Source organism: Sminthopsis crassicaudata, chromosome X (assembly GCF_048593235.1).
Source record: "Sminthopsis crassicaudata isolate SCR6 chromosome X, ASM4859323v1, whole genome shotgun sequence".
Classification (NCBI taxonomy): domain Eukaryota; kingdom Metazoa; phylum Chordata; class Mammalia; order Dasyuromorphia; family Dasyuridae; genus Sminthopsis; species Sminthopsis crassicaudata.
In genome coordinates this window covers 60,316,956-60,327,875 of record NC_133623.1, presented here as the reverse complement: position 1 = coordinate 60,327,875, position 10,920 = coordinate 60,316,956, and the positions used below count along the sequence as shown (strand labels likewise).

The window sequence follows — 10,920 nt, the reverse complement described above, 5'->3', positions numbered from 1 at the left end:
TACATCTTTTCTCCCTGGTTTCTTTAAAATTCCTGACCCTTTGTTCTTCCAAATGAACTTCATTATTATTTTTCTAACTCAGTAAGATAGTTTGTTTAGTAATATAATTGGGATGGCATTGAACAAATAGATTAAATACGATTATCACTTTTTTCTATTTACATTGGCTTTCCCTACCCATGAACAAAAAATACTTCAATTATATAGAGCTGATTTTATTTTTATAAAAAGTATTTTATGTTTATGTTCATATAGTTCCCGTGTCTGTTTTGGCAGGTATTTTAATGTTCCAAATTCAATTGAACAATTCAACAAACACCTCCTACCATATGCTAGACACTGTGTTTGTACTGTGAGATACTAAAACAAAAGTGAGCCGGGGCTGTGCCTTCAAGGAGCTTCTGTTCTACTGGAAGCTGTTTTTGTTGTAGTTGTTCCTTGTCCTTCATTCTCAAGGAGGACCATGACATCAGGGAGGTGATGCTATGATATGCAAGTGAATTGGATTGAAGTGAGGGTTTAAGCTATACAAGGTCACCAGTCTCACTTTCTTCTCCTCTGGGTCCCATGGGACCCAGATCAGTATTCTATAAGTGAACACATGATATAGCTAAAATAGGCACACAGAACAGACTTTGCAAAGACTTGGAGATGGAAGATGCAATGTCAAGTATGGGAAAGAGGAAGTAGACAAATTTGGCTAGAATGTAGAGTGTCTGAGGAAGAATAATTTATATTCTGAGAACCAGATTGTGAAAGATTTTACATGTCGGCTTTAGGAAATAGTATTAATAGAGAGCCATGACCCTGAGCCTGGGTGGGATATGATCCAACCAACCTTCCTGCACCTCCCAACTCCCACCGAGATCAGGCTGTATATATTTTACATTTATTGATGTTCACATTATCTTTTCCTCTTCAAGTCAATCAGCATTTTTAAATACTTGCAGTATATCAGGAATTATGCTCATCTCTGAATAGAATATAAGATACTTGAGGAAATTTTTGATCTTTGCCACTTTGGTGCCTAGTACAGTGTCTAGCACATATTAAATACTTAATAAATGGTGCTGAACGAAGGGATGTCTATAGAAGCTGAACTACAATGGATGGTGTTGGGCTGGAAATTCCATCTGAAAAGAGAAAGAATAGTAACAAATTAAACACACAACACACACACACACACACACACACACACAGACACAGAGAAAGATTAGGAGGGACATGAGAAAAGAAGTACAGAATGTTTCCCTGATAACATAATATAACAATACTTATAGATAAAGTGCACACAATTTGTACTTAATGGGTTGGTATACCATCTTTTATTACATTGTCATTTGATTATTAGAACATTTGCTTTTTTTGATGGTTACAAAATTGAGAATTGAGAAAATACTTAAAAAAAACAACAACTCTCAATCATTAAACAAAGAGGAGGTGGGACTTGCCTTTTCTCTTGGAAATTCTCTTACTTCATTTCAATTAATCAACAAACATTTATATTTTTTCTTTTAAATAGTATTTTATTTTCCAATTACATGTAAAGAAAAATGTTAACATTAATGTTTTGACTGTAAACAGTATTTTATTTTTTCCAATTCCAATTTTCAATATTCATTTTTATAAGATTTTTGAGTCCCAAATTTTTCTCTCTCCCTCTCTCCTCTTTTCCCTTCTAAAGATGACAAGCTATCTGATTAACATTCATTTTTTATCATAGCTTTTTATTTACAAGATATGCATGGGTAATTTTTCAGCATTGACAATTGTAAAACATTTTGTTCCAACTTTCCCCCTCCTTCCCTCCACCCCTTCCCCCAGATGGCAGGTTGACAATACGCTAACATTCATTTTAAATAAAATTTTGAGTTCCTATTTTTCTATCTCCTCTTCCTCTTTCCTAAGATAGGGCAGATCCTCTCAGGTTTGATCTCTACCAGGAAACTCACTAATCGCCCAAAGGCGATTTAAATGATTTAGCTGTGAATTTGTATCCTCTAGTTACAGGCACTGAGGCACTGTTTTTTCAGTGGTATTGGTGCTGATTGTGCAGCAGGTGGTGCTTGTAGTTGTTTCATTCACAAGAAGAAATAGGCCCTTTTATATAGCACCAAGTGACTTGCCCAAGGTCATGCAGATAGTAGGTATCAGGGCTTCTTGACTCCAGGGAGTCAACTGAGCCTCTAAACTCCCTCTCTTAATTCTAGGCCTGGGATTTGAAACCTTTTTTAATGACCTGGTTTCCTTGGGCATTCTGGTAAAAAATGTCTGGATCCTGTCTAAGAATAATATTTTTAAAACAAAAAATATATAATATGCAGGCTTACAAAGGAAACCAACTATATTGAACTACAGATTTTTTTTTTAAAGCAAAACCAAAACAAGTTCAGACTTCTAGTAAAGAACCTGTGCCCTAGGTCAGGGCTTCTTAACCCTTTTCCCCTTGCAACTACTTTTCACCCTAGAATTTTTTACTTAACCCCGGAGTATATACAAAGATATACAAAATAGATATTAAAAACCAAATGTTTTCTGATAATAAATCATGATTTCAAGATCCCCACATTCAGTTAGAGACTCCACATGGGGTCCCGAACCACAGTTTAAGAAACTAAGATCTAGGTTCATGTCCACGATTATACTTCTGGGGTTTAACAGTCTTGATTTCAAGGTAAAACTGTCAGATTTTAGACAGCATTTTAAGTTAGACAAAATGCTTTATGGAAATTGTCTAATTTGATCTTCACAAGAATCTTTTGAGGTAGGCATTAATGTTATCCTTATTTTATAGATGGGAAAACAGAGGTTGAGAAAAGTACCACAACTTTCCCGGGGTGAAGCTCATAAGACTTTGAGGTAAGGTTTAAATCTATATCCCTAACTCCAAGCCTAGTACTCCAGGTACTATAGCATATGTATCTTCACCCAAACTCAGTCAAACCATGTGCCCCCAAACTTCTATGACAGCTCTCAAGAAACCTTGGATGTGCTTGTTAAAGCTACTGCTTTAACTCCATGAAATGAAATGCTTGTTTTACAATCATCAGTTGATTCTTACAACCCACTGACTTGTAATCTAGACACCTCAAAATCAATTGTGTAATTATGAGCCGATAGTCTCTTGTGGGAAATCATTGACAGTGTCCCATTTCCATCTATCATGATATCTTCATCAAAGGTGCTCTTGGCCCGTGTGTAGATTATGCTGATGACAATGTTCTACAAATGAGAAAGAGGGTTCCAGGGTGAAGAGCTCCTGAGAAAGGCTGAATATAGTCAAAGCTTGCATACAGGAGAGCTTTAGGTTCAGATGTCTCAGATTCTTCCAGTGCGCCCAAACTTCTCCTTGGCATGGTTTCTATAATAAGACTACTGGTGTCGTGATGCCATGTGGTGGTACATCATGGACTACCGCCATCTCTAAAGATCTTAAAAGGAGCCAGGAACTTCCTTGTGGGGGTCACAGGCAGAAGGCAGCTAACAATGACCTGGAGAGGAGAATTGGTGGGAAAAAAATGTCACCTATGCAATATATATTTAGAAAAGGAGATCATATCAATTCTGATGGACTTAGCTTTTTTTTTTTTTAACAGTGAGATAATTCAGGCCAGTTCCAATGAACTTGTGATAGAGCCATCTGTATCCAAAGAGAGGACTGTGGGATTGAGTATGGATCACAACATAGTATTTTTACTTTTTTTGTTGTTTGTTTACATTTTGTCTTCTTATTTTTTTCCCTTTTTGATCTGATTTTTCTTCTGCAGCATTATCATTGTGGAAATATGTCTAGAAGAATTGTACATGTTTAACATATATGGAATTACTTGCTGTCTAAGAGAGGGGGTAGAGGGGAAGAGGGGAGGAAAAAAATTTGGAACAGAAGGTATTGCAAGGGTGAATGTTGGAAATTATGCATATGCTTTGAAAACAAAAAGCTTTAATTAAAAAAAAAAAGAAAAAGGGATCAAAGAACAAGAGGGAAGAATAACTAATGATAAGCCCTGATTGATGCCAGCAAAATATTAAAAGACATTTAGGAAGGCATCCAGCATATTGGTTCAAAATAATCATAATCGTCTACAGAAGGTTTTTGGGGGGATGTAATAAAAAATGACATAAGATGAGGAATTGAGCATGGGCAGAAATTTGTTCCATTGGGAGGTCAGGAAGTCAGGAGAGGAGGGGGTCACAGATTAGTTAGACTATAGAGGAACATAATCTTGTGATCTCCTTTTGTGTGTGTGTCATTTTTTTCCTTTCAAAAATTTATTAATACTTTTTGTTTTCCCATCATTTTCATTTCCAAAGATAACTCCTTTTTCCCTCGCCAGCAAGCCCTTTTTAAAATAATAAAAGATTAAATAATAAAGATTAAAAAAATTTCTTTCTTTCCAAGTCTTTGCTCTTAGATCAAGGGGAGTTCATCATGCATATCAATATTCTTCCAAACATCCTGAACTCCCAGTTCTTCAACAAACTAATTTCTAGCAATATGTACTCCTCCTCGGCTCCACACACACCCCAATGGTTATAGCCTTGATCTAGTCATGACTCATAAATGTTCTACTTCTGTGTTCATGAACTCTGAAATTCCTTTACTTGATCTTAATCTTTTGTCATGTCATCTTTCTTGCAAATTGGACCAGACCATACTTTACCACCCACCCTGCTCCAGTTCAACAAACCCCAGGGGCTCTCTATCAATTCTAGAATCAAAGAGAAAATTTTCCTTTTGGCATGAAAAGCTTTTCATAAGCTCTTTCCTACCTTTCCAGTCTTATACTTTACTCCTCCCCACATATTCTTCAATCCAGTCAATCTGGCCTCTAGTCACCCTCAAACAAGACTCGGGGGCTTTGCACTGGATGAAAATCATTTTGCTCCCTAGCTTCAGATCAAATTCCCTCTTCTACCAGAAACTTTTCTTGGGCTGTCTGAATGCCTATGACTTTCCTTCATTATTTATGTCCAGTTTGGCCCATATGTGCATCCCGGAGGCATGCAGTTATTTGCAAGTTGTCTCCTTCTTTAGGCTGTGCCCTCCTGCTGCCACAAACTAACATTTCTGGGTATCCTCAGAGTTTAGCACAGTCTCTGGCACATGATAGGTGTTTAATAAATGTTTGTTGACTGGGAAAAAAGAATAAAGACAGTTCAGCAAGAACAATATGATAACCGATCATTTTGGTTGTGTATGCCAGTTTTCAATTCTACCAGAAAGGTTGGGAGCTGCATTTTCTTAATTTTTCTCAGGGGTCAAATTTAGTCTTCATTACTCTGTGACCTTTTAATCCCTTTTCCAGGATTCCAAAGCACACTTGCAAATGAGTGGGAAGTAACAAATGTTTGTAAATATTAATAACTAAAAATAATTTTTTTCCCTCTGAAAAAGAAACCTTTTATTCAGGCTACAAGATCTTAGAGAAAAGGTGAGGAAAGGGCAAAGTTAAGGTCAATCTCTGTTCAAGCAATGAGGGAATTCCCACAAACAACAAAACAAATTCAGATAACCTGTCTTCTTGTAGCTTACAGTCTGGAGATCTGCAATCATAACAAAGGACATATACTTATTTTTTAAAAATTTTCCAGCATTGACAATTGCAAAACCTTTTGTTTCAACTTTTCCCCTCCTTCCCCTCATCCCCTCCCCCAGATGGCAGGTTGACCAATACATGTTACATATGTTAAAGTATAAGTTAAATACAATATATGTATACAAGGACATATACTTATTTAAGAAATTGATTAGGAAACACTTTTCTTGGTGGATATTCCTCTTCTGGCTATCCAGAGCTGGCCCCAGGGCATCTGGGATGGATCTCCCCAGCAAGTCTTGGTTGGGACTGATATGTGACTTCAACAAGTATGATTTAAAGGTTCAGATTTGTTGCTTGTCACTGAGGAGAGCTGAAGGGAACTTTGGACATCATCTATCAAGGTTCTTAAACTAGGTGTCCATGAATTTGATCTTTTAAAAATTATTTTGATAACTGTATTTCAATACGACTGACTTCCTTCATAATTCATTGTCTTTTATTTCATTCTAAAACATCATTCTGAAGAGTTCATAGACCTTACCAAAGTAACAAAGGGATGTAGAAGACCCAAAATGAAGACCAATGAGGTGCTTCAACCTCGTGCCCATTGCAACACTCACTTCTATAAGTCCCCAGCAGTCCTTCCACTGTTTGAACAATTTTAATGATGGGAAACTCACTGTCTTCCATTTGGGAAGGACTGACCTTCTTATACCTAGGGAAAAAAGCTGGACCCATTGTTTGATTGGTATAGGTAGGAAGGACTCAGGGGAGGACACTCCCTCTAACAAGGCTGCTCTGTACCTTTTCTGTAATTTCTAGTCTTAGTTACCTGGGTTACTGGTGACTTGTCTGCTACTTACATGGGTGACATGGGACAAATCACTTTGCTTGTGGAATCGCAGTTTCCTCATCTGTGCAATGGGAGGGTTGGACCAAATGACCTCATAGCTCTCCACTTCTTAGGAGGTAACATGGCTTTCCAGTCAGAAGACCTAAACCCAGATCTCATCCGGACCACTTACTACTTGCGTGACCTTAGGCCACTTGTGTAACTTTTCCTGATCCTCAATTTTCTTATCTGTAAAATGAAAGGGTTAGACTGGAGGGTTCTAAAATTGCTTCCAGGTATTGATCTTCAGATTAGCTGAGGCAAATCATCAAAGCCTACCTGGGCCTAAGGGGTGAACTCCATGGGCTCTGAAGGCCCTTTCAGCTCTAGAATTAAGATTCCAACTGTTTAATTTTGAGCAAATCAGTTAAGCTCAGAGTCTCAGTTTCCTCCTCTGGAAAATGAGGGGGTTGGACTAGCTCGTCTTTACCTCAGATCTGTGATCCTGTGTCTGATCTTGGGCTAGGCCAATTTCCTTCCTTTCACTTTGCTCCTCAGGAAAATGTGAAGTTGGCCCAGAGAGTCTGAGGGCCCTTCTACTTCCATACATAAGATGACCTTGGAAAGGAAACACTGGATGGGCCTTTTCCCAACTATTCTTGTTGGGGAAGGGGAAGATGAGAGGGAGAAGTGATTGAGAACATCCTCTAAACTCCCCTCCAAGCCAAATGCCACCCACATAAACGCACACATTCAATACAAAACAAACTATCATTTCCAAGATGACGAGAGAGATGAGCCAAAAGATACTTTCTCTACTCCTTCAGTTTTATGGGGTTTTTTCCTTACAAACGTTAGATTATATAAATATCATAGGCACCGCCTACTTCAGGCATATTGTGGAAGTGTTTTTGTTTTTGTCCTAGCCTATCTCTTTCTATTTTGGTTTAGCCTTGCAAACATTTGTATCTTTTCTCTATGTACAAGGGAGATACTAGCACACAAAAAAAGCTTTCACACAGCTGGGAGGCTTTTCAAGGACCACAAGAAGGATGGCCTGGAGGGATGTTCTAGAGATTACATTCTGCCACTTTTTGGCCTTATTATTACAGACTGACCTTCCATAGTTTTGCTATTTTTTTCCTTATCTTTTTTTAAAACACTGCCTTCATTTTCTGATGGATTTCTCTTCTCTCCCTATCTAAGGACTCTTGTAACAAAGCTTTTTTAAATAAAGCAGTTTAGTAAAAGTGATTAATACACTACTCCTTTTTGCTGTGATATACAATGTTTCACACCCATAATCTTCCAGCTCTGCAAAAAAGGGAGGAAAGTACATCTGACCAATTCTTCTCTGGGGCCAGGTTTCTTTAGACCTAGTTTCTCTCTATATAGAATCTTTTATCGTTGGTAAAATTTGATTCCAGAATCTTCCCAGCAATACGCTATGGTAAGTAGCACAATAATAACTCACAATTTCGGGGTTTAATGTTTAATTTAAATTTTGTTTAATGTTTAAGGTCTTCCTCAAAGAGACCTTTTGATTTCTTGGAGCACAAGCATCACCTGTTCTTACAAAGGGTAAGTTCATCTATGTAGATCCTAAAATTAGAGCTTGCTGACCCCTCAAAAGTTATTGCCGTGTCAAAGGTCAAAAGTCATGTAGTCGAATCCTCTCATTTTACAGAGGAAGAAGCTGAGGCTTAGAGAAGAAAAGGGACTTGCCCAGAATCACATAGCCAGTAAGTGTCTGAGGCCAGATTGGAACCTAGGCTCTCCTGGCTCCAGATCCACTAAGCCACCTACTTGCCTTGGCCACCACAGAGCTCACAATTTTGGCAGTCTTGCAATATCTGTATAGGGAAGAAATGGAGGCAAAGATCTGAAACCTCTAAATCTACAAGAGTTAGTTGTTTCTGGGCCTTCTAAGGGAGATAAGATCCTTAGACAGATGGGGCCACAAGAAAGGCCACAAGGAGAGGGTACAAATAAAGGGTTGCCTTCAGGAGAGGAAACAACCAGAAATCACTTGCATCTACTTGAGGTTCTTAATCTGGGGGTCTATGAACCTATTTGTTGGAAATCTTTGGATAACTGTTTCAATCTAATTGGTTTGCTTTGCAATGGTAGGTATTTCATTTTCTGTACTTCAAAACATGATGCCGGGAAGGGCTGCCTAGACTTTACCAGGCGGCAAACGGGTCTAGGACACAAAAACCAGTTAAGAACACTTGATCTAGGAAGATCAAAGGAAGGGTTCTCAATCACCTATGATCACGATCTTGAAACATGATGAGAGGAATGTGCACAGCAAGAGCTGCTGGCACAACAGTAACGGCAATAGTGTATGATGATCAACTATGAAAGGCTTGGCTACTCTGATCAATACAATGCTTCCAAGACAATTCCAAAGGACCCATGAGGAAAAGTGCTATTCACTTCCAGAGAAACAACTGATGAAATCTGAGTGCAAATTGAAATATAATTTTCTCATTTTACTTTTTCTTTTCTTTTCTTTTTTAAAAATGGCTAATACAGAAATATGTTTTACGTGATTTCACATGTATAATTGATATTGTAGTGCTTACCTTCTCAATGGATGTAAGAAGAGGTGAGAGGAAGAGAGAGAATTTGAAACCCAAATTTTTAAAAGAAAAGAATGCAGAAAATAAATAAACAATAATTTTTAAAAGAGAGAGAGTTGTTGACATAGCTAGAACTATCACCAAGCAACCCAGGTTGTGTTTTACATGCCAACATAGAGTGGGAAGGGAGCAGCTTCCTACTCTATGTCTTCACTCTTATCCCTACTGGCCACTCTCCTCACTGAACTGGGCTGAACATGGTTCCAAGGTCCTGTAACCAATGAGGTCCTCTCCTGGGGCAACTTCTTTCCTGGGTGATATGATTTGGTTCCTCACTGTGAATAGGGCCAGGGTAGCTCCCCTCCACCATCTCAGCTACTTCTCTAACCAATCAGAAACTCAACCCCACACTTTTAGTAAAATTGACCACGAGTTGGGGCATAAAGGCATCACCAAAGAATGAATAAATGTAGAAATACTAAATACATCATTTACTGATCAAAATGCAATGAAAAATTTATTTTTATTATGATACAGGGTCCTTAAAAATAAAAAAAAATAATTGAAGACTAAATAATGTGATTTTTAAGAACTGGTGCGTCAAGGAAGAGATTGTAAAAAATAGCAAGTTTCATCAAGATTGTGCACATATAACATCAAATTGCCATCTTATGGAAGGAGAGAATTTGGAACTCAAAAATTTTAAAAATGGATGTTAAAAATTGTTTTCACATGTAATTGGGAAAAAATAAAATATTCAAATCTGAAAGAGAGAGAAAACAGAAGAGAGAAGAAAGAGGAGAGAGAGAGAGAGAGAGAGAGAGAGAGAGAGAGAGAGAGAGAGAGAGAGAGAGAGTTTCATCAAAGCAAATGTAATGTGACAACATACCAGAACTTATGGCATGCAGTTAAAGCAGTTCTTAGAGGAAAATTTATAACTCTAAATGTTTTTATCAACAAAAGAGAGAACACATCAATGAACTGGATACACAACTTAAAAAAAAAACTTGAGTCAAAGCAAATAAAAAAATCCCTAAACAACAAAGTAGAAATTCTAAAAAGATTAACTCAAATTAAAAATAAAAAGATTATTGAACTGATAAAACTAGGTGTTTAAAAAAGGCAAAGTAAGCAATTAGCTAATCTGATTCTAAAAAGAGAGAAGAAAGCCAAATTGTTTATATAAAAAATGAACAAGTAGAACTCTAAACAAGTGCAGAGAAAATAAAGAAAATGATGCTCCATTATATACTAACAAAATTGTTGACGTAGAGAAAATGGATGAATGTTTACAAAAATACAAAATATTCAGATTGACAAAAGAAGAAATAGACTAATTAAATAGCTTATTAGAAAAAGAAGTTGACCAAGATATAAATTAATTCCAGAGGATAAAACTACAAGACCAGATAGATTTACAACTCTAACAAACATTTTTAAAAAACCCCAATTCCATTACTATCTGAACTATATGCAAAAATAAGAAAGGAAGAGATCCTGTCAGTCTCTTTCCACGCTATGTATATAGTCTGGCTACTGAACCCAGGGAGAGACAAAGCAAAGAAAAAAATCTATAGAGCAATATTTCTAGTGAACATTGACAGAGAAATGTGAAATAAAATATCAAGTAGACAACGAGAACATATTAGAAAGATTGTACTTTCTCATCAGGTTGGGTTAATACCAATTAGTCGACTACTATTTATGAAGCACCTTCTATGGACTAGGCATTATGTTAAGTGCTGAGAATACAAAAAAGGCAAAAGACAATCCCTGTTCTCAAGTTGCTCCCAGTCTAAGGAAGGTGATAACATGCAAACAAGCTCCAGAGACTGCTTTAGGGATTGTCTCAGAGGGGAGGCACTGAAATGAAGGAGAAGTGATAAAGGCTTTTTGAAGAAGGTGAGACTTTAGCAGAGGCTTGAAAGAAGCCAGAAATGCAAGGTTGATTAAACATAAGGAA

At 37.3% G+C, this 10,920-nt stretch overlaps 1 long non-coding RNA gene across 1 annotated transcript in view; it reads right to left on the bottom strand.

Annotated features, from left to right (window-relative positions):
* Nucleotides 1-1,290: 1,290 nt before the first annotated feature.
* The window catches only part of LOC141548511 (uncharacterized), a 31,554-nt gene continuing 21,924 nt past the window's right edge, over nucleotides 1,291-10,920 (bottom strand). The window contains exon 4 of the long non-coding RNA XR_012483988.1: nucleotides 1,291-3,491. This is a non-coding gene — a long non-coding RNA (uncharacterized LOC141548511). The remainder of the gene's footprint in view (nucleotides 3,492-10,920) is intronic.